This window comes from Eurosta solidaginis, chromosome 2 (genome assembly GCF_040869045.1).
Source record: "Eurosta solidaginis isolate ZX-2024a chromosome 2, ASM4086904v1, whole genome shotgun sequence".
Lineage (NCBI taxonomy): Eukaryota > Metazoa > Arthropoda > Insecta > Diptera > Tephritidae > Eurosta > Eurosta solidaginis.
In genome coordinates this window covers 108749295-108773677 of record NC_090320.1, presented here as the reverse complement: position 1 = coordinate 108773677, position 24383 = coordinate 108749295, and the positions used below count along the sequence as shown (strand labels likewise).

General features: G+C 40.9%; 1 protein-coding gene and 1 pseudogene across 1 annotated transcript in view; both read right to left on the bottom strand.

Moving 5' to 3' along the window:
* The window catches only part of Kdm5 (Lysine demethylase 5), a 624217-nt gene that overhangs the window by 409362 nt on the left and 190472 nt on the right, over window positions 1-24383 (bottom strand). The window lies entirely within an intron of this gene.
* On the bottom strand, window positions 59-19804 carry LOC137239324 (phosphatidylinositol-3-phosphatase SAC1-like; annotated as a pseudogene).

The following is a 24383-nucleotide window of genomic DNA, read 5'->3' as shown; positions in this document are numbered from 1 at the left end:
TTGGTTTATTTACTTTAGGCGTTACAGCTGTTCTTTATGTTTTTTCAGGATTCCACCATCATTTCTCATCTAAACACACATAATAACGCCTTTCCCACAATTTCTGGGCTTCAATTTTGATTGGCGGGAACAAACGTGGCCAATCAACGAATTCTACACCATAATGTAATATGCCAGTGGTACCGACACCAATAATTGTGCCCCATAATAATAAGAATAGTAAGCTTTCGGTATTAAATTCAGCCGGGAATATTGCCGTGATGAAAAGCATTGCAACAGCAAAGAGCAAAACGGAGGGAATCGTATTATAACGCCATGTGCGCTTCACTACCAATGGCGAAGGTAGTAGATTCCCCTCATCAGGTTTGACTACATACTTGCCCACGAATAAATCGAAACCATCCTGCCTACTACCATCCGCAAAATTATTGAGATGATAACGTGTAGAGGAATTGCATGAAACCAAACTACCGTCTTCGCGTAAATCGAAAAACGAAAACTCGTCCTGATCATGAGCAATGCGATCAATCAGAATTTGCAAACGGTCCCAACGCATTTTTTTTCATTGAGCATGGAAGTCAAAAGCGTCATAACGTACATTTTTGATTATCCATTTGTTGTACGAATGTACGGAATGCACGTTCTAGCGTACCTTCGGCACGTTTTTGGTCCACCAAGTTTAATATAATTTGTCGTCCATAAAGCATTATTTGTGTATCAAAATCCCTCATAGATGCAGCTAAATGATCCTTGCTGGAACCAGCCCCGGATCGGGTTTGTAACGCAGATGGGGTAACTGTCGCCAAAAGAAAGGCATACTACCACGTGTCTGCACAAAGGAGATTTACTGCCCATTGGACTCGACAATTTGTTCCGTTTCAACAAAATTTGCTACATTACCCGTTTCATCTCTACCGCGCGCAAAGAATCGTGTGCCAGCACGATTTATGGAACGTCGCGATATGATTGACCAGAAGAATGTTTGACCATTTACTTGCACTTGATTTATGGAGACAAATCCTAACATAATTGGTAGCGCGAATTTAAGCATTTCTGGGCAGCTGAAGTTGCGTAGTAGTGTGGTGCAACCATTTTCGACTTGGCCGAGATGGTCGCCATGAATTTGTTGAAACGCTTCTTTTAATATGAGGCACGATAGCCGCTAGTGGAAGAACTCACGATACTGTTTTATACTCACGAAAGAATTCCGTTTTCAATAAAAACAAAGTGCTACACTTTATAATTGCACTGTATTAAACCGAAATTAAAAGGCTCTGATATAGTGAGATATATATGTATATATCTTAAAATGATGTTGAAATTACGATGTACTGAATTTTACGTCTGTACAAGTTAAATTCGCGGAATTAATTGGCTTCTATTCATTTGACAGATAGCCCTTATTGTGAATGTGTTGTTTTGACAGGTAACCCTTATTGTGAACTATGGTTGTGTTTAATAAGCATTGCTTGACTTTATGGTCACGCAACACGTGCCGTAAGGGTTACCTTACAGTAAGCGCCATTCCAAACAAAGCGTTCGTCAGCGCGTTCAAACAATCCATTCTTTAAAAAACCTGGTGGAATACCATGTAAACGCTGTAATGTATGCGTCAAATCATACCAACAGAAAAAAAGGCGTAGCAAGCAACAAACGGCGAAAGCCTCTGTTATGACATACAAAGCTCCACTGAAAGCTGTAAGCCAACTAAGAAAGTGGCTCCTCTTCTAACGGCCACTTTGCCCACCCCCTGAATGGCCACTAGTTAATATGCGATCACAGTTTCATAAAGCTAGCATGGAAACTTGCGTGGGCGTCGGTGGCTTTACCAGAATAGGGCGTACACTTCGTACTTTTGATGATTACATTGCAAATTGTCGTCCAAAATACAAAAACAAATTTATTCTTAAACATACACCGTAGCCAAACCATCTGCACCAGCGCTAGCTATATATGGTTTTGTAGCATGGAACGCCAGCAACAACAGTTGGCGGTCTCCTGACCCAACCGACCGTATTCGGGCTGGTAGTCTCAGGAGCCTGCCAAAAATAGGAGTTTCCATACAAATAAATAATTACTGCACGGAATCAAAAACCACGTACGTTTAATTAACAAATTATTTCTTTCTTCACAGGAGAACGAGACACGAAGTCCACCCTACGACATCCTAAGACGTGCCATGGCTTGTATGCTTTCGAAATCATCTGATTTAAATTTTTTTTGTTGCTTACGGCAAGGGGGCCGGTATGTTTAGGCCACATGCCTAAATATATTTGCCCTCCCTGGTAGCAATTTACCTAATCAACCAACACACTCATAAATGTGTGTTCACAAATATACACATGCGTTCATATGTATAAGCTGCAATTGTTTGTGCACGTATACTTTAAACTTTTTTACTTTACTGCTATGGACCGGCTATATAGGAACTTTCGGCGGGGAAACTCAACGAAAGTGGCTGTATAGTGGGCTCAAAGCTTTTCTCCGCCAAGCGCGCGGCCTCCTTTGATCCAGCCGTCGAAATGAAAGCATCCTGCCAACATACGTCACGTAAGTGCTAATAATTTTCCAATACTTTTAATTTCGCACAACATTTGATAAACTATTCCTTAACACTTGTTGTTTCCTTGCAATATACTGAATAAAAACCATTGTATTTCCTTTTACTAATACGAATCCTTTTGGTGTTTTTATTTCTTCCTTTTTTCCGCCTTAATCATTCTATAACAAATACGTGGGTTCGCGCCGTTGCCACCACGCATTTGTTCAATGCATATATTTATTTCTAAAATATTTCCGTCTGAAGGTATATTGAAATCGTCGTTAACTACATGTAAAGTATGCGGAATCAAAAAGTTATATGCAATTAAGTTGGTTTTTATTGTGCCTAAAGTCGAAATGGTTTCTGAAATTACGCCTGTTATGTTAATAATTCCATTATGGTTAATTGGAGAATATTGTAATAAAAATATTGAAAATTTAATAAGGGAAATATATGCTTGAGAATCTACAAGAAAACTACAAGATTTGCAAGAATCGCTACATTTAAGTTCGATAAAATCGGAATAGTTAAGATTCAAACAGTAAACTGATTTATGTGGAAGAAGTTCGTTTAATAGATCTTGATCCAGCTCCCTCAGTGTTCGCGCCTGAGGGGCTTCGGCGTTTAAAGAATGAACATTGGGTGAATTTCTAGAATTTGTACGCTGATTATTGGAGTTTCTGTTATTTTCGGACCGGTTGTTATTGCTATTATTGGAATTGTTATTATAATTGCGATTATTGCCTCTGTTATAATTGTTATTTCGAAAATTTGTATTACTGTTGTGCCTATTTGCGTTACCGCTAAATCGAGAATTACTATTGTCGTTATATCTGAAATTACTGTTGCCTCTATAATTTCCACTTAAATTACTATATCATATGATATTAATGATCCGTATCTGACTAAGACGCTCGTTGGTAAGACCAATCTTAAGAGCATTGTTCGTGTATCTGGTGCCCAGGGTATCAAAACTTTATAAAGCGTATTGAGTCGGTACAGAAGCAATTCATTATATTTACACTACGTGGTCTTAACTGGGATTCAAGTGTGCATTTGCCACCATATAGAAATAGGCTTCTCCTTATTAATCTGCCAACTTTAGAAAATCGAAGAACTTTACTAGGGGTAATGTTCATTCATACGCTCATTATGGGCGAGATTGACTCCTCTGATCTAGTTAGTCGACTAAATTTTGCTGTTCCTGGCAGAACGTCCAGGCACTTTGTGCCTTTTCATTTACCACTTTGCGGGCAAAATTTTGCCAAAAATAATCTACTGCGTAACTGGTGTTCGCATTACAACAACTTGTATAACTGCAGCTTTGAATGTTCGTTTACCGTGTTGCATAATCAATACTCTCACGTCTGGCCTGATATTTTGTACTTTGTGAAATCTAATTTGAATGAAAGTTTATTAGATTGAACCAGTACCTGTTAAGAAAAATGATTTTACTGAGCTGTATGTATTTCTGAAAACTTTAAGATTTTATAATTATACAATTGGTTACGAATACTTATTGAAAAAACTTGAGTTAGTGAATTTTATTGAAATAGCAAAGGTTAGTGATTAATTAATGAGAAGAAATATTCAAAATTATTTACTTTACGCTCTTGTTGTACGCAAATCCAAGCCCAACGATTGGAATTAGCTGAAAAATGTCCATGCAAAACGGGAAGTAGGAATCGGGATTCATATATAATTTAAAAGATGTTGAATATTGTTTACGAAATGTAAGAAGTCAAATGTGAGTGGGACTAAAACCAAAAACTTGTATTCAAATGTAAATTTGTTTTTGAAATACTGTTATCAACAATTTCGAGTTTCGTACCTTTAAAACGTAATAGTTCTAGTAAGAAACCACCCTGGTATAATTCAAAACTTAATAATAGAAAAAATAAAGCCTTCAAAAGATAAAGAAATAGCTCTAATGAAACTTATCGACTTAATTACATTACACTTAAAAGGCAATTTGATTGTCTTAAGTTTTTGTTCAAGCAATATATGATTAAACTTGAATCGAAATTGAAAACAAATCCGTCTAGTTTTTGGTCGGTTATAAATTCCAAGAGACAGACTAATAGCTTCCCCATGACCATGGAGTATATATTATTTCAGAAGGTATATTCAAAGTTTACCTCTTCGCCAATTCCGGTATTTCACTCTGGATACCAATCTCAAATTTCTTCTTTTGATATTACTGCAGATGATGTTCTTCTGTCGATCTCTAAGCTGCCAAGTAGCACAAAATCAGATATTGAGGGATTTCTCCGTTATTCTTCAAAATATGTTCGAACACCATTGCAGAGCCTCTGGCGCTTCTCTTTCGGGAATGCCTGAGCAATGGAAGTTGTTTAGACTCATGGAAATTATGCTCCATAAATCCCGTATATAAATCTGGATCCGCAATGATATATGCAACTAAGCAGCGTAATCTGGCAAAAGTATTCGATCATATATTACATGGTAAACTATTCGATTACATCGGTAGTGCTATAGTTGAGTGCCAGCATAGATTCTTTCCTGGAAGGTCCACTTCCACTAATTTAGCTTTAGTCACCAATCAAATTGTCGCCGCTTTTGAGAGCCAAGAGCAACTTGATGTTATTTATACGGACTTCTCTAAAGCGTTTGACAAGGTCGATCATTCTATACTGCTACACAAGCTGGCGATGTACGGTATCAATGGTAACCTGTTAAAATTCTTCTCAAGTTTTTTGGAAAACAGGATGCTATATGTGTCAATTGGAGCCGATAGGTCATCCCTGCTTATCAACGCCTGGTCAGGAATCCCTCAGGGTACCCATTGCGGTCCTTTATTATTCCTAATTTTTATTAATGAGCTGCCTCATCAATTCAAGTTCGCTAAATGTTTTGCACACGACGTCGAGCTTTTTCTAAGAGTCCGTGATACTTCCGACCACTTAAACTTACAATCCGATCTCAATTCTTTTGCCGAATGGTGCTCAACCAATAACTTGCTCCTAAACGCAAACAAATGTTGTGTTATTTCATATTCTAAAAAGACAGCCGCAACATATTTTAATTATAAACTAAATGACAGATCTGTGAATCGCTGTCATGAGATTAAAGATCTGGGTGTGATTTTTGACCCTAAACTTCCCTTTTCAAGTCACATTGATTTCATTGTCTCGAAGTCTTTTGCAATGGTTGGATTTATTACACGTAACTCAAAAGATTTTAAGGACCCTATGACGCAGAAGGCACTTCATACCTCATTGGTAAGAAGTTGTCTGGAATACTGCTCAATAATATGGAATCCATTTTTCGAAAGCTAACTCGCACAAACGTGAGAGAGTTCAACAAATTTTTACAAAAATTGCATTGCGTTTGCTTCATTGGCCCGATGGTCTCCCATCGTATACTAGCAGGCGAAAATTGCTCGGTCTTCAGGCTTTGTGTGACAGAAAAACTTGTTTCTCACTCACGTTGTCCTGCCCTAAATTTGGCCTATCTGCATACATTTTAATAAGCTTTTTCCGTCTGACTCTGCCCTCCCCCCTCTTCACTTTTTCCTAATCCTTTTATTCTCTCCTCCCTCCGTCTTTTTCGCTTCATCTATCTCCATCTTCGTCTCATTCTATCTCTTTCTCAATCTCCTTCTCTCTTTTCTCTTCTCTCAATTTCTTCTCATTCTTCTGCATCCCTTATTTCCTGTCCCAGAGGGTGGTATGTATTTTAGTCCCACTACGAGTCTCAGTCCCAGTCCTAGTCCTAATCCCAGTCCCAGTCCGTCTCTGGATAATATATTGCTCTGTACCAAAGCACTAATCAACAGCTTTCATTTGATATCCATATTGTATAAACTCTATCTAGGCATTCACTGGCCCACGTTTGGCCTATATCTCGAGACCCTGTACCTGCAGTAACCACCGCGTGAGGTTTATGCAACTTGTGTGAAAGTTTGAACAAAATCGACGGACGCATCTCTTCAAACACCAGCGACCAACTAACACACATTTTAGCCTTTCTTTTTATATATATAGATTTTTATTTTTCACACTTCACTATAATATTAAAACGAAATGCAGATTTTCGTTGCTTTTGAAAATCGGCTTAAAAATTGCACATGGAACAACTAAAGTCTCTCCTGTATTAAAAACAAGTAAGGAAGGTTAAGTTCGGGTGTAACCGAACATTACATACTCAGTTGAGAGCTATGGTGACAACATAAAGGAAAATAACCATGTAGGAAAATGAACCGAGGGAAACCCTGGAATGTGTTTGTATGACATTACAGAGTTTTTTCTAAAGTCATATTTCGCGTCAATAAACCAATCCAATTACCATGTTTCATCCCTTTTTCGTATTTGGTATAGAATTATGGCATTTTTTTCATTTTTCGTAATTTTCGATATCGAAAAAGTGGGCGTGGTCATAGATAAAGTGAGTTCAGATAAGTACGTGAACTAAGTTCAGTAAAGATATGTCGATTTTTGCTCAAGTTATCGTGTTAACCGCCATGCGGAAGGACCGACGGACGACTGTGTATAAAAACTGGGCGTGGCTTCAACCGATTTTGCCCATTTTCACAGAAAACAGCGTCATAAAACCTATGCCACTACCAAATTTCAAAAGGATTGGTAAATTCTTGTTCGACTTATGGCATTAAAAGTATCCTAGACAAATTAAATGAAAAAGGGCGGAGCCACGCCCATTTTGAAATTTTCTTTTATTTTTGTATTTTGTTGCACCATATCATTACTGGAGTTGAATTTTAACATAATTTACTTATATACTGTAAAGATATTAAATTTTTTGTTAAAATTTAACTTTAAAAAAAAATTTTTTTTAAAAGTGGGCGTGGTCCTTCTCCCATTTTGCTAATTTTTATTAGGCGTACATATAGTAATAGGAGTAACGTTCCTGCCAAATTTCATCATAATATCTTCAACGACTGCCAAATTACAGCTTGCAAGTTTTAAATTACCTTCTTTTAAAAGTGGGCGGTGCCACGCCCATTGTCCAAAATTTTACAAATTTTCTATTCTGCGTCATAAGTTCAACGCACTTACCAAGTTTCATCGCTTTATCTGTCTTTGGTAATGAATTATTTATTGCACTTTTTCGGTTTTTCGAAATTTTCGATATCGAAAAAGTGGGCGTGGTTATAGTCCGATATCGTTCATTTTAAATAGCGATCTGAGATGAGTGCTCATACCAAATTTCATCAAAATACCTCAAAATTTACTGAAGTTATCGTGTTACCGCACGGACGGACGGACGGGCATGGCTCAATCACATTTTTTTTCGATCCTGATGATTTTGATATATGGAAGTCTATATCTATCTCAATTCCTTTATACCTGTACAACCAACCGTTATCCAATCAAACTTAATATACTCTGTGAGCTCTGCTCAACTGAGTATAAAAAAGTCATAGTACCTCTAAATCGCGGGTCCCCTCAAATAAAATAATATTGCGACTATAAACTGAGATATAACCTATCCTATATTTCAAGTTAGATCAAACTACACACGGGGTGCAGAACAAATTCAAAATCGGTTCAGTAGTTTAGGAGTCCATTAGCCTCAAACCTGTGACACGTGTTTTTTATATATTAAGATTTTGAAAATGCGGTAAAACCATCGTACTCTAAAGAGAATACAACAAAAAATAGTTGCAACCATCGTAACATTGAAGGGAGATAATCAATTCTTCGCGCGTGCAGTGATTGGAGGGCACGACACTCTCGTCTTGTTAGATTCAGGTGCCTGTTCCAGTTGCCTGGGCAAAGGAGCCATGAAATTCCTAGAGGGGAAAGAAGAGAAGATAACCCGATTATTAGGGCAAAAGGTTCGAACCGCGAATGGAGGAGAAACCCGACTGAAGGGAGTGGTTTCTCTACCTGTGACTTGGGATGGGGAAACCAGGGATCTAGAATTTTTAATTGTCCCCGAGCTTACTCAATAAGTGTACTTAGGGATCGAGTTCTGGCGTGTTTTTCAATTAAGTGTTGTCGGAAAAAGTGTGAACGAGTGTGTGCATGATAGGGCTATCTTAGAACTCGTACCCGCCGAGGGTGACCTCTCTTTCGACGAAGTACAACATTCCCTAACAACGGCACAAAGCCGCTGTGAGGACCAAATATAAGCCCTTAATTTGGCCCACACAAAACCACCGCCCTACAACACCGAATCAGTAACACAGACAACGCAACACAAATAAAAATCTAAACAAGAATACGATCAGCAACATAGCCAACACAAACAAGTCTCTGAAACATCACTAGCACAGCGAGTTGCCGCAACACTCCATAGCAATACCGTAACCATGGCAACGCAACGAACTATGCTAGCAACATCAAGAGCATTAGCTATGAAAAGAAAAACACAAGAGGACAGCAGGCAGTCAGCACGCGGTTGTGGTTGCGACCGGAGCTACTATTGGAGCGCTCTGGAAGGCATATCGGTTTTGACCATTGCAAGCCAGTGCGGTTCACAGGAGAAAGGCGTGGACTAAGAATTGTGGGTAAGCTGGTTTTGACCGCTCTACAACGCTTAAGCCAACGCTTGCTCTCTCGTAAGTAAACGTCCTCCACAGCATCGTGATCTCGCGCTCATCCAAACATTAACCGTGGCAGAAGTACGTCGGCATCCGCAGTAGCAGTGAATTGAAGTGAAACGCCACAACGTGACTGTACCGAGGCTAACGGAATCCACCTAACGGAACGCGAAGTTGTGATTGTTACCCGAGCAGCAATTGGAGGGCATCTGAAAGGCGTATCGGTTTTGACCATCGCAAGACAGTTCCCTTCATAGGAGAAAGCCGTGGGGTGAGGATTGTGGGTAAGCTGGTTTTGACCGCTCTACAACGCCTTAGACCACGCTCGCTCCCTGCGAAGCAAAGGCCCACAACGACGCGAGCCCGCGCACCACCGCCGTAAGCCTCGGCAGAAACAGCAGCGCTACGCTAGCATACGACGTTGGCCGCAGCAGAATTATACGAGCATACGACGCTGGCCGCAGCAGCGATACGCAAACATACGACGTTGGCCACAGCAGATTCATGCAAGCATACGACGTTGGCCACAGCAGAGCTACGCCAACATACGACGTTGGCCACAGCAGAGACACGCTTACATACGACGTTGGCCGCAGCAGAGCTACGCAGATATACGACGTTGACCACAGCAGAGTCACGCATAAACGCCGACGCAAGGCGTGGCAGAGAATCACCCAGCAACCAGCAATACCAATAGACGCCGACGCAATGCGCAGCAGAGTAATACAAGTAGACGCCGACGTAAGGCGCGTCAAGGCACCGACGCCACATACTAACGGGATCCGTCTAACGGAACACGGCGACAGAGCATCGCCTCAGCAATACAAATAGACGCCGACGAAAGGCGCGCAGAGCACCGCAGCAGAGAGAGACGCCGCCATAAGGCGCGTCAAGGCACCGACGCCACATACTAACGGGACCCAGCTAACGGAATACGGCCGGACCGCTAAGGCCCGCCACCGCAATCAAGGATACCGCAAGATAATCCAAGTGAAATTGAAAATGAAGTATACAAACACGTTTTATTTTATATTATAGAATTTAGAACCAATAAAGAGAGTGAAGTTTTTTATATTAAATCGATTTTCAAGGTGCCCCTTTAATACAAATTTATTGTAAACGAACCCTGGGCACGGCGAGTATACCCCAGCAAATATCAAAGAAGCAACGGGGCACGAAAAAGCTTCGTTGCAATTGGCGCCCGAGCAGGGACCCTACAAATCGTACAACGTCAGAAGGAACATTACTGACTAGAAACCTAACCGTAAAATGGCCGACCAGATTGATACTGCGTGGTTAGACAACATTTCAAAGGAGCAGCTGATATCCATCGCACAGGAATTGGGTATGGAGCACACAGGCACCACCCGGTAGATCCGAAAGCGCATAGCAGCTCTGGCTTCGAAAGCAAATGTTGACGCGGAAATACAGGAAAAATTGTTATCCATAGAAGCCGCTTATAAGGGAACAGACACGAGTGACTTAAATGAGGTTAAGACACCGATTCCGTCAAACGGAGGGGAAACCATGAACAACACAGATAGACCAGGAGAGCGAGACCAGTTCGCGTTTCCTCCCAGGGACACAGCACCCCCACAAAAGAACTTATCATCAGGAATAGCAGTACCAGCCAACGGCACCTCCCAGACACCAATCCCTCCGGCCGCAGAAGGAACCACGACCGGGGGTCAACCACAGCAGAACCCACTGGAATTTCCTCCACGGAATACGCAACGCGGGCAACCGTACTTACCATCAGGGACAAAGGCATCAGCCATAAATTATACGTCTCAGGTAACTCAAGCACCGACCGTTGTGTTCGCACCCATCATCGACCAAGTGCGGAAGTGGTCAGTAAAGTACGACGGCGGACGGGATCCGTTAGCGTTCATCGAGCGGCTAGAGGAGTTAGCCGAAGTGTACGCGCTAAACGTGGATCTCCTACCAAAAACCATGCCAGAGCTACTAGGGGGCACCGCGTGGTCTATCGGCAGCTTAACGCCCGATCCGTACCCGACGCGTACCCCTTACCCAGAATACAACATATATTGGACAAGCTACGACGGGCGAAGTATATCAGCAGTTTGGATTTGAAAAATGGCTACTGGCAAATACCACTGGAGCCCCAGAGCCGTCCCTACACAGCTTTCACGGTACCGGGACGCGGGTTATTCCAGTGGCGCGTTATGCCGTTCGGCCTACACTCCGCCCCTGCAACGTTTCAAAGAGCACTAGATCAGGTTATTGGACCGGAGATGGAACCCTACGCTTTCGCTTACCTCGATGACATAATCATCATAGGATCCACCTTGGAGGATCACATTCGCAACCTGAAAGAAGTGATGCTACGACTACAGCCCGCCAACCTCAGAATAAATCCAGAGAAATGCGAGTTTTTCAAGAAAGAAATTCGATACCTAGGACACGTAGTAAGCGACAGGGGAATTCACACCGACCTCGAGAAAGTTGCAGCCATCAAAGACCTGAAACCACCAACGAACACGAAAGAGGTGCGTCAATATCTCGGTATAGCATCTTGGTACCGACGATTCGTGCTCGACTTCGCGACGATCAGCCAGCCACTCACAACCCTGCTGAAAAAGGGCAAACACTGGAAGTGGGGAGCCGAACAACAGGAAGCCTTCGAGGTCTTAAAGCAAAAACTAACGGAAGCACCGATACTTGTCTGTCCGGACTTCACCAAGACCTTCACCTTGCAAACGGACGCAGGCAATTTCGGGCTAGGCGCCGTATTGACACAGGATTTGGAAGGCGGGGAACGCGTGATCGCCTACGCCAGCAGGAAACTCAACAAGGCGGAAACCAACTACTCGCCTACCGAGAAGGAATGCCTCGCGATCGTCTGGGGAATACGCAAGATGAGGCCATACTTGGAAGGGTACCGATTCAGGGTAATCACGGACCATATGTCTCTAAAGTGGCTAAACTCCATCGAAAGCCCCTCCGGCCGTATAGCACGATGGGCCTTGGAACTTCAGCAGCACACCTTCGACATACAGTACAGGAAAGGAAAGCTGAACCTGGTAGCGGATGCACTATCACGACAGCCACTGGAGACCCTACGACTGGCAACGACAACAGAGCAACCATGCAAATGGTGGCACAAGCGCGTGAATTAAGTGCGCACCAACCCCGAGAAATATTCTGACTACATGATACAAGATGGACAACTGTACCGCCATATTCCCTGCCGGTCACAAGATGAGGAAGCGGTACCTTGGAAACTTTGTGTACCCACACCACTGCGACAACGAGTATTAGAAGAAAATCACAATATACCAAGCGCTGGACACATGGGCATCCGCCGGACAGTAGCGCGGATTGCCAACCGGTACTACTGGCCCGGAATGTTTCGGGACATCAGTCTAAACGTACGACAGTGAGAGTCTTGCCAGAAGTACAAGGAAACACAGCAAAAGCCGGCCGGAAAGATGCTCACACAAGTGGCCCAAGAACCATTCGCCACGGTATGCGTCGATTTCGTTGGACCACTCCCACGATCCACACACGGGAACACGATGCTACTAGTATTTTTCGACCGCTTCAGCAAATGGGTGGAACTGGTCCCCATGAGGCGTGCGACAGCAGAAGGCCTACGCCGTGCGTTCAGAGAACGCATCCTCGCAAGATTTGGTGCTCCCAAGATACTGATATCGGACAACGGCGTCCAGTTCACCAGCACAATGTGGCAGCGTTACCTCAGGGAAATGGGGATACGACAACAATTCACGGCGCCCTACACCCCGCAAGAAAACCCGACGGAACGGGCGAACAGGACAATCAAGAGAATCATAGCACAACTCACCAGATCACAGCACAACAGATGGGACGACCGTCTCCCAGAAATCGAGCTGGCCATCAACACTAGTGTGACCGCGTCCACAGGATACAGTCCAGCCTTCCTCGTACAAGGACGGGAACCGCGACTACCAGGGGCATTGTTTGACGAGGTCAACCTGGGGACGGGCACAGCTACCACAACGGCAGAAGAGAAATCTGACAGAATGCAAGAGGCATTCAGAATAGTGAGGCAGAACATGGAACGAGCGGCGGCAGATCAAGCACGGCACTACAACTTACGGCGGAGAAAATGGACCGCCGTAGTCGGCGAACTAGTGCTCGCAAAGGAACACCATCTCTCCAAGGCCGGCGAAAATTTCGCGGCAAAGTTGGCCCCCAAATATGACGGACCCTACCAGATCCTAGGATATGTATCACCAGTGATACTCAAAGTACGAAAAACCAACGGCGGGAAGGAGAAAACGGTCAATATTGGGGAGCTAAAGCCATATCATGCAGCAGAGACCATCGCGGGAAATTAAAATAAATTCAGGGAAAATAATCTAATTAATATCAAGGATGAGAGGATAAGCAAGCACCGGTCATTCTATCGCAAACCACCGAGGTGACAACACGTTCTTTTGCTACGAATTTCTTGACAAACCAACAATCTACAATGAAGAGTTATAACGCAAAACTATCCAACAGCGCCAAAACAGTACGCGCCCAGCCCAGCCATAAGCCGCCGCAGGCAGAACCTGGTTCAAACCCAGCGGAGGGACCGGAATACGGCCGAACAATAATACTCGCCGGGGATGCAGAGGGCCCAGCGCTAGAACAATTCCCGGAGGTGGTAAACAAAGTACGAGTTGTTCACCGACATCGCCGAAGGGAGGTGCAACCCCCGGGTGAAATTCCGAACCGATAGGTACAAAATCACGATGAACAGAAGGAAGGTAACGATCCAAGTAGCAGACACGGGGGTTTAAATCGCCGAAGTGGGGGGGGGGGGGGGGGGGGGGGGGGGGAGTGTGAGGACCAAATATAAGCCCTTAATTTGGCCCACACAAAACCACCGCCCTACAACACCGAATCAGTAACACAGACAACGCAACACAAATAAAAATCTAAACAAGAATACGATCAGCAACATAGCCAACACAATCAAGTCTCTGAAACATCACTAGCACAGCGAGTTGCCGCAACACTCCATAGCAACACCGGAACCATGGCAACGCAACGAACTATGCTAGCAACATCAAGAGCATTAGCTATGAAAAGAAAAACACAAGAGGACAGCAGGCAGTCAGCACGCAGTTGTGGTTGCGACCGGAGCTACTATTGGAGCGCTCTGGAAGGCATATCGGTTTTGACCATTGCAAGCCAGTGCGGTTCATAGGAGAAAGGCGTGGACTAAGAATTGTGGGTAAGCTGGTTTTGACTGCTCTACAACGCTTAAGCCAACGCTTGCTCTCTCGCAAACGTCCTCCACAGCATCGTGATCTCGCGCTCATCCAAACGTTAACCGTGGCAGAAGTACGTCGGCATCCGCAGTAGCAGTGAATTGAAGTGAAACGCCACAACGTGACTGTACCGAGGCTAACGGAACGCGAAGTTGTGATTGTTACCCGAGAAGCAATTGGAGGGCATCTGAAAGGCGTATCGGTTTTGACCATCGCAAGACAGTTCCCTTCATAAGAGAAAGCCGTGGGCTGAGGATTGTGGTAAGCTGGTTTTGACCGCTCTACAACGCCTTAGACCACGCTCGCTCCCTGCGAAGCAAAGGCCCACAACGACGCGAGCCCGCGCACCACCGCCGTAAGCCTCGGCAGAAACAGCAGCGCTACGCTAACATACGACGTTGGCCGCAGCAGAATTATACGAGCATACGACGCTGGCCGCAGCAGCGATACGCAAACATACGACGTTGGCCACAGCAGATTCACGCAAGCATACGACGTTGGCCACAGCAGAGCTACGCCAACATACGACGTTGGCCACAGCAGTCACGCTTACATACGACGTTGGCCGCAGCAGAGCTACGCCAACATACGACGTTGACCACAGCAGAGTCACGCATAAACGTCGACGCAAGGCGTGGCAGAGAATCACCCAGCAACCAGCAATACAAATAGACGCCGACGCAAGGCGCAGCAGAGTAATACAAGTAGACGCCGACGTAAGGCGCGTCAAGGCACCGACGCCACATACTAACGGGATCCGTCTAACGGAACACGGCGACAGGGCATCGCCTCAGCAGTACAAGTAGACGCCGACGAAAGGCGCGACAGAGCACCGCAGCAGAGAGAGACGCCGCCATAAGGCGCGTCAAGGCACCGACGCCACATACTAACGGGACCCAGCTAACGAAATACGGCCGGACCGCTAAGGCCCGCCACCGCAATCAAGGATACCGCAAGATAATCCAAGTGAAATTGAAAATGAAGTATACAAACACGTTTTATTTTATATTATAGAATTTAGAACCAATAAAGAGAGTGAAGTTTTTTATATTAAATCGATTTGCAAGGTGCCCCTTTAATACAAATTTATTGTAAACGAACCCTGGGCACGGCGAGTATACCCCAGCAAATATCAAAGAAGCAACGGGGCACGAAAAAGCTTCGTTACAACGCATATTAGACAGCAATTCCCATCCTTTGCTGTACTAGGATTGGGCAGAACATATGTGGAAAAACACAGTATAGAGATGGTAGAAGAAAATATACCGATTAAGCAAAGGCACTACCCTATCTCGCCCGCGATCCAAAAATTAGTATACGAGTTAGATAGAATGTTATTAATGGGTGTTATTGAGGAGAGTAATAGCAGCTGGAGCTCTCCCGTTTCGCTAGTAATTAAAGGCAACAGGTTATGTTAAGATGCCTGGAAGGTGAATGCTAGAACTATTAAAGATGCCTTTCCGTTGCCACATATTGACGGTATATTAAGTAGGTTACAAAACACCCATTTTATATCAGCTATTGATCTTAAACATGCCTTTTGGCAAATTCCTTTGGAAAAACGTTTTAGAGAAAAAACAGCATTCACCGTTCCTGGCAGACCACTCTATCAGTTCACGGTGATGCCTTTTGGTTTGTGTAATGCCGCTCAGCGGATGTGTCGTCTTATGGACAAGGTCAGTCCGGGCGCCTTACGTGAAAGTGTGTTTGTGTATCTTGACGACCTGTTAGTTTGTTCCGTAGATTTTGAGTCACACATGTCTTTTTTGGAAAAGGTCGCTAAGTGTTTACGCGAAGCCAAATTGACGATAAATGTAGAAAAGAGCAAGTTTTGCTTCAAAGTACGGTATTTGGGGTATGTGGTAGGCGACGGTTGTATACGGACAGATGCCAATAAAATAGCAGCAGTGCGAGATTTCCCTCAGCCGAAAAGCCCAAAACAGCTTCGACGATTCCTGGGCATGTCAGGGTGGTACCGCCGTTTCATTGGGGATTACACAACCATTGCAGCGCCGCTGCACGACTACCTCACTAAGGACAGAATAAAGAAGTTTGAGATGACTGACGAAGCGAGAAAGGCTTTTGAACAGCTGAAGCAAAGCCTCATATCAGCCCCGGTGCTTGTTCACCCGGACTTCAATAAACACTTTTTTATACGGTGCGACGCTTCGACCGACGGGGTGGGTGGAGTTTTATTCCAAAAAGATGAGGACGGTAACGAACGACCCATCGCGTATATGTCGGCGAAATTGAATAAGGCACAACGACATTACAGCGTGACGGAGTTGGAGTGCTATGCAGCAGTGCTGAGCGTGAAGAGGTTCCGGCCTTATGTGGAGGGCCTCCCGTTCACAATCATCACGGACCACACATGTAGGTCCCGTCCGGCCAATTTGTAGGGACAAATCAAGAGGAGCACGACGCAAATTGGAAGAGAAGCTCGGCCTTAGATCTCTTCGGAGGTTATCGCGCCTTACATTTATTTGTTTTTTTTTTATTTAAGTATTTTATTATTTTCAAGATAGCTAACAAGTTGACTTTTTACGGCTAACTCTAAAATTTTTTCTAAATATGGTAATGTGTTAATCGGTGTCAGATCTTCCGCTAGAACTGAATTTTTCACCTTCCGAATAGGTACTATTGTTGATATTTTCCATGATTCAGACACTATTCCAGACCTGAGGGATTTATTTACAACTGCGGCATAGAAATGTCCCATATAGGATACCGAATCCTTAATAACTCCTTCAGAAAGAAGGTTCTTTCCACCAATTTTATTTTGAAATCGGTTAACCATCCGAGTTAACTCTTCAACTGAAATTTCTTTAAACTCTAGATATGTAGTCGTACTGGACTGCAAATTTTGGCCACTATCTAGACTTTCAATTCCTTGGTTAATATCAACAATACTATCAATAAAAAATTAGTTTAACGCTTCGGCTATATCCTCTGGGGTTTTATAAGTAATATCCTTTACAATTACCGTCTGTATATTGTCTTTCACTTCAGTTAGGTTTACTGCTTGTTTAAGATGCCTCCACATTGATTTGCTATCCGATCTATTTAAGTCAACCCTATTCTCCATATACTTAACTTTTTTCTTTTTATAAGCTTTTTATAATACTTCGCAACATTGTTGAACTCTGTGAAATCACCCGTTGACAAAGCTTCGGACCGTAAGTGGTATTTTGGATCGTTCATTTTGGTCAATTCGTGGTCGTACCACTTATTTCTCAGTTTTACGCTTTTGCTCTTCTCGATCGTTAATACCCCCATACAATTGATTAGACAGATACTTATCTAGTTGAACATATTATCTACAATCATGCCGTTCAATATACTAAAGTCGCAATTTCTTAATAAATTTAAAAGGCTTTCGGCAGTATAATTCTCCAAAGACGTTGAGGTAATCATCCTTCGCAAGGGATTTGAATTATTAACTTTGATGGAAAATGAGGCTGTTTCGTGATCGGATATTCTATTATTTAGTAGTTTTACACAAGACTGTATGTTTGCATTTGTGTATAATAGATCGATTTTTGTTTGTGACGTTTCTTTAACTCTAGTATTAAAATATATCATTTGTTTGATAGCGCAACGAGCGAAAACCTAATTTAATTTACAGCTATGTGCGGAAGCTACATTTAGGTTTATGGTAAAATCACCAATTAAAAGGGAATTGGTGTCACTTTCATAAACATCTGTTAGTATGTTATCTGAGTAATCTAAAAATTCACTATCGCTAGCGCTAGGGGAATGGTATAACACACCAATTTAGCATTTGAAATCAAAGTTTTTTAATTTGATTATTGCACACCATACGTTTTTTTCTATGGATCTATTATATCTAACTTTAAAATCGATTCCTTCTTTCAAAAGTAATACAACCCCTCCTGTGTGCCTGCTATGCGAATCGCAACGAACTGTTTTATAAAAAGCAATATTTATTTCGCCATCAGTAATATCTGATGTTATGCAAGCTTCAGATCACAATAAGACGTCCGGATCTACTTCTTCTAAAAGCCTTTCAAGTTCCGCTTTATTAGCTAACAAACTACAGATATTTAAATAAATGCATTTTAAATTAAAATCGTATCTTCCCAGTATATTACGTTTTGGTTGCTAAAAACCAACTATTTGCTTCTCCAGTTTGAGTTTTCTTTGATAAACTGGACAATCGATACTCATAATGTTATGATCAGTACCTAACTTGAATCCTAACTGGCTATTGGCATCCAAATAGTTTCCGCATTTGTTTAAAGGTGCATTCTCTTTACATTCCTCAACTTTATGCTCCCTTAAACACTTGCTACATCTTTGTTTGTGAGTGCAATTACTTGCTATGTGATTGAATCCTAAACATTTATAGCACCTTCTGACCGTTTGCCCATCGTAAACTTGGCATCGATCCCAACCAACGTTAATTTTCTTGCATTTCAAAGCGTCTTCAAAATATTTGTGCTCTATATCTATTATGGCATTGATATGTGCAGTTCTGATATCTTTCTTAGAATGGATAATTTTTACACATTTCAATTTGGCCTCTCTCAATACTTCATTTTGAGCAGCAATCCTGCTAACTATTTCTTCTTCCTTATGTTATATATATATATATATATATATTGTAAGCCATAAAACCTAATTTGTAATTTGTAATTTATTCTAGTATCGTGATCAAATACACGGCCAGTCTACATACTATTATCAGAAAAATAGTTATAGATAACATTCTTATAGTTGCTCCTACTTATACTATTTCTTATAGCATTGGGAATAGAATTCCAGGTACGTATAGTGTTCACGAAGAATAGTCTAGTCGACGCAACAGATTTAAATGTGGGTACTATAAGGTCGTTTGGTCTTAGTGAGCATGAGTCGGAAAAGGAAAATGCAGCTCCTGGCTTTGAGATAGTCGGATATTTGACATCCCAGAAGGCTAGATTTCCAACGGAATATGTGGTCGAATTTCGAAAGCCCATACACATAGCGTATTATATGGTTAAAGGCCACGTCTAACCGATGAGCCGAGTGCGAGTCTAGCTTATTGTATATCAACTCGGAAGATGTCAAATAAGGTAAAATTAATTGGATAGCCAATTTATGGCGGATGTTACGAGGAGTAAACATCGCCGATAGCCTCAGATTTCGCAGTGCGCCATACACCCTTCCTATAGCCTGGTTAATGTGGTCAACACAAGTCAAACTGGAGTTGACTACAAAGCCAAGGTTTGTAATTTTACTCACCAGTTTAATTTGGTCGGTACCAATACAAATCGGTGGGATACCCGTCTCAGCCAACTTTTTCTTTGATATAGGTAAGACGTAAGTTTTATTTGCGTTAAGACGAAGCCCGTTGTGATTAGCCCAATGGAAATTTTCTGAGATGTCAGCGTTAAGTTTAGAACAGAGATCATCGACGTCATCAATACGACTAGAAAGGTAAAGCTGAATATCGTCTGCATAAGCGTGCATAGTAACAAATTTACAGACTGTAAAAATGTCGTTGATAAATAAGCTAAATAGCAACGGCCCAAGAATTGACCCCTGAGGCACACCGCAGACTACTGCACTAAGTCGTGACATTTGGGACCCCATAATTACTCGTTGGTATCGGTTGGCTAAATAACTTTTAATTAACGCTAATGAATTGTAACTAAAACCAAAGTAGGACTTCAGCTTAGCGCAGAGCAATTCGTGGTATGTAGAAACATTTGCACCGACAACACCTTTATTCTGATTAGCAGCCTTCTTAACCTCTTCTATAATTTCCTCTTTCTGTTTACTTATGCCTCATTAGGGATATTAGCAACCTTTTTAACCTCATTAATAATTTCATCCTTTTGCTTAGTGAGCGCCTCATTCGGTATACTAGGTTTACTTAGTTTATCCTTATTTTCCAAGCACAAACTTTCTATTTTTTTCATTAACTGAAGTTTTTCTGAGTTCACCTTATAGATATTTTCTACTATTATTTTCATCTCTCTTTCGTTGTGAGTTATGGAATCGCTTATTTCCCTTTTATGCTCACTCAACATTTTTTCAATTTCGCTTTTTTGCTCTTTCAAATTTATTCTATTTACCTCTGAAATAGCCATGATTTCTCTTAGAGCGTCATCAACATTGTTATACAAACTTTCAATGCACTCTCTTTTGCGACGTTTTATCCAGTTATCACCAATATGGTAATTTAAATATACATGATAAGTGCTTCTGTTATGTACATCTAAAAAAAATAGTTATATCATGGTAATATACAATACTGTATCTAGGTATATAATTACGTGGTTTATACCAAATTGCAGGAACTCCAAAAGAAAATTGATTAATTTCTTCGGTAGACCATTTTTGTAAATGGTATAGCAGGTTCGGCATATCTTGTTGGGAGCCCACGACTCGCCTTTTATAATCGGCTGATCCAAATACTACGTATATAGGATTCCACTACTGGAGTATTATGTACAAAACTTGTTTTAATACTAAATTTAGTGCACACAAAAAAGTTCGATTGCAGAATTGCTTCACATTCTTTTTCAAACATTTTTTATTTTAGAGCTGGTATTATACACTTGTATCCAATATTCATTGCTATTGAATGAGTACTAAATCTCAGCTGTTCTCATTTACTCACTTTAAAAGCATCGCACACTTGATGACCATCATTTGTTGGGAAGCACAGTGGACATAAGTACTGTTAAGAGTTCATAAGTATAAAAACGCAGTGCTTTGATTTGAAAATAGCACATTTAATGCAAGTTTATGATTTATTTAATATTCAATAATTTTACCAGCTGGAAATTGTGTTGGTAAAATAAATTTTTGGTAAAAAAAAGAAATTTTTTTGCTTAAACAGGGGTTTTGCAAAATTTTTCTTCATAAAGTTTAAAGATATGCATATCAAAATAAAGGCCTTTCAACAACCTTTACAGCAATATTAAGATTTTTTATATGGGTTGCGAAAATTCGGACCACCATTAAAAAAACCAACTTAAACAATTTTTCTGTTTTTGTCCGACCCTGTCCCACAGTACCACCTATAAAATTACACATAAACCTAGATGTTTCTGAAGTTTAATCAATTTTTTTTCTTTTTTTTGTAAGTAATTTAATTTAATTAATTTTGAATATAATGCAAATTATTTTTGTAACAGGTATGAAAAATAATTATTGAAAAGTCAAAATTGAAAAATATAATTTTAAAAGAATGTGAATAATGAAAATTTTTTTCCGCACACTGTGCGCCGTACCAACTGCTGCTGCACTTGATTTACCGCTGCTCTGCTTACTTGCTCAGCTGCTGCACTTGATGTTCTGCTGCTGATAGCGTCACTTGTTGCTGTACTTTTCAGCTATTTTATGGTGGTACCGTGATGAAAGTGGCGTGGCTAGTGCCGTTTTTTCACTACAAGAATTTTTACACAAAGGTTTTGGTGCAGTTTTTCAAAAACGTACATTTGAGATTTTGTTTTTAATTATATTATTTCTTCTGCTGTATAGTTTTTGTTTTCTTATTAATTCCAAATGTGTCTTATTATTTCTGTATTTTATTGAGTCTTTGTATTATTCGCACGTGTTTTTCCGTTGAAAGTTTTTATTTCTTCGCAATACACACTGCACAAAAACCATCGCCACTGCCATGTATCATGACCAAAAAAATATTTTGTAGATTTCGTAAAAAATTGGTTGTGGATTTTGAATGTTTTAATTTTTTTGTAGATTTTTGTAAGTTTTGATATTTTTTTATAGCTTTTGATGTTTTAAAATTTTTTGTAGATTTTCCGAATTTTATACTTGTTTTGTAGAAATTTTTAAATGTTTTGTGTATTTTTTTGTAGATATTTTTAAATTTTTGTATTTTTTTTGTAGTTATTTTTTCATTTATGAATTTTTTTGTATTTTTTTGATTTTACATTTTTTTTGTGTATTTTCCTTGTTTATATGTTTTTTTTTTGTAATTTTTGTTAATATTTCATTTTGTCGATTTATTAGATTTTGTGTAGGTTTTTCCCCAACTTTAATTACTGCATCCACACCTGTTGGGAGCCTTGTCTTCTTTTGGCCACTCGCCGTATTTGCAGGGCTATGGCCTACGGTCGGGATATTTAATGGTTCCATTTGGAATTGCAAAAATGTTCTGCGCGCACTTACTCTGGACACGACACGCACCTACTTTCTATACTTTATTTGTCTACTTAAGTTCCTTCCTTTATATTAATAAAGTTTATTTAATTTTTAGAATATATATAGTCTTTTATTTAAACTTTTAATTTTCTTTTTACACGTAGTACTTATGTTTTAGGTTTTTCATTTTTACGACTAACGCGGGGGCCGGTTCACTTCAAACTGAATATTGCTGCTAATTCAACCCTGTCCGCATGCACCTTTTGCTTAGGTTGCTTAGTTACGAAATTGCATGATGGAGTCGAATAACGGGAGATTCAACCAAACGACTCCATCATTTTCAGTGATGCCAAGTGCATCACTGATGCATGGTTGCAGCTTGCACTGAGGGGGAGTTGCCAGCTAGTTTTGACGTAAGAATTGAGTGTATTAGCTGACACTACATGACACTACAAGTACATTTTGCGGTATCGTCAACACCTCTCTGAAGTTGGCAAGACAACTTTTACGTGGAAAAAATTATCTATTGGGAAAATTGCCGTGAATTTGCCGTAATTTATCCGTGAAACAAAAAAATTTGCCGCGGCCATATTTTAGAAAATACAGGGTGGCACGCCAACTTCACGTGAAGTTAGCGTGCCACCCTCAGAAAACGCCCTTAGAGACCAGCTAGAAAATAATTCTTGCACGTGAATTTGCCGTAAATTTACCGTAGATAAGTGACATATTTTATAAATTCGAAAAAAAAAAATTCAAATTTTGTTTATGCTGCACCTCCAACTTCATGTGAAGTTAATGATCGGGCGGGGATCGAACGAAGAAAATGCCGGTACGAACTCACGGCAGATTTGGTACCAAAAGAAATAAAAACCAACGAATTAGAACAGTTATAAAAGTTTGTTTAAAAAGATAAATACATAGACATACACCGAAAGTAAGATATAGATTGGTAGGTAAAATATAAAGTTAATCACGATAGAAAAACATAGATTACCTGCAAGACACGATGATGGCTGGATGCGATTTCGATGATAGTTATCAAAAGACTCATCGTTCCAGCCAATCATTAGTTACTTCTCTCCTAGTATTCAAGTGATCAACGGTGATTTGCAAATGACAGAGTTGCTTTGTAGGGAACTGCTGAATTGGGAGAACACCAGCCATTCCAAACCATTGCAAGCCTTTTGGCTGCAACAGTTAGCGTTCCACCTTTAGAAAACCACCTTAGATGGCACGCTAACTTCACATGAAGTTGGCGGTGCACCATAAAAAAAATTTGATTTTTTTTCGAATTTTTAAATATGCCACTTATCTACGGTAAATTCACGTGCAAGATAAAATATGCCACTTATCTACGGCAAATTCACGTGCAAGAATTATTTTCCTAACTGGTGTCTAAGGTGGTTTTCGAATGGTGGCACGCTAACTTCACATGAAGTTGGCGGTGCACCATAAAAAAAAATATGAAGCTTTTTTTTCGAATTTATAATACATGCCACTTATCTACGGAAAATTTACGGCAAATTCAAGTGCAAGAATTATTTTCCTAACTGGTGTCTAAAGTGGTTTTCGAAAGGTGGCGCGCTGACTTCACATGAAGTTGGCGGTGCACCATAAAAAGATTTCAATTTTTTTGTTTGAATTTTTAAAACATGCTACTTATCTACGGCAAATTAACAAGGGTAAAAGAACATTAAAAAATATAAACAATAAAATACAGTAATCGTAAACAAATTTTTATAGAAACAACAATACACAAAATATCCAACAGTAAGCGACGCTCAAATCAGCAGCAGGTGAACAGTTGTGCAAACGAAGTCACACTCTCATTATAAGCCTTTTTTGTTGTTGTTGATAAGTTCTCTATAGGCGTAGGAGCAATGGTTTGTGTCTGATTTGAAATTTATGCGTTTGCCACTTGGTGTATTTATTA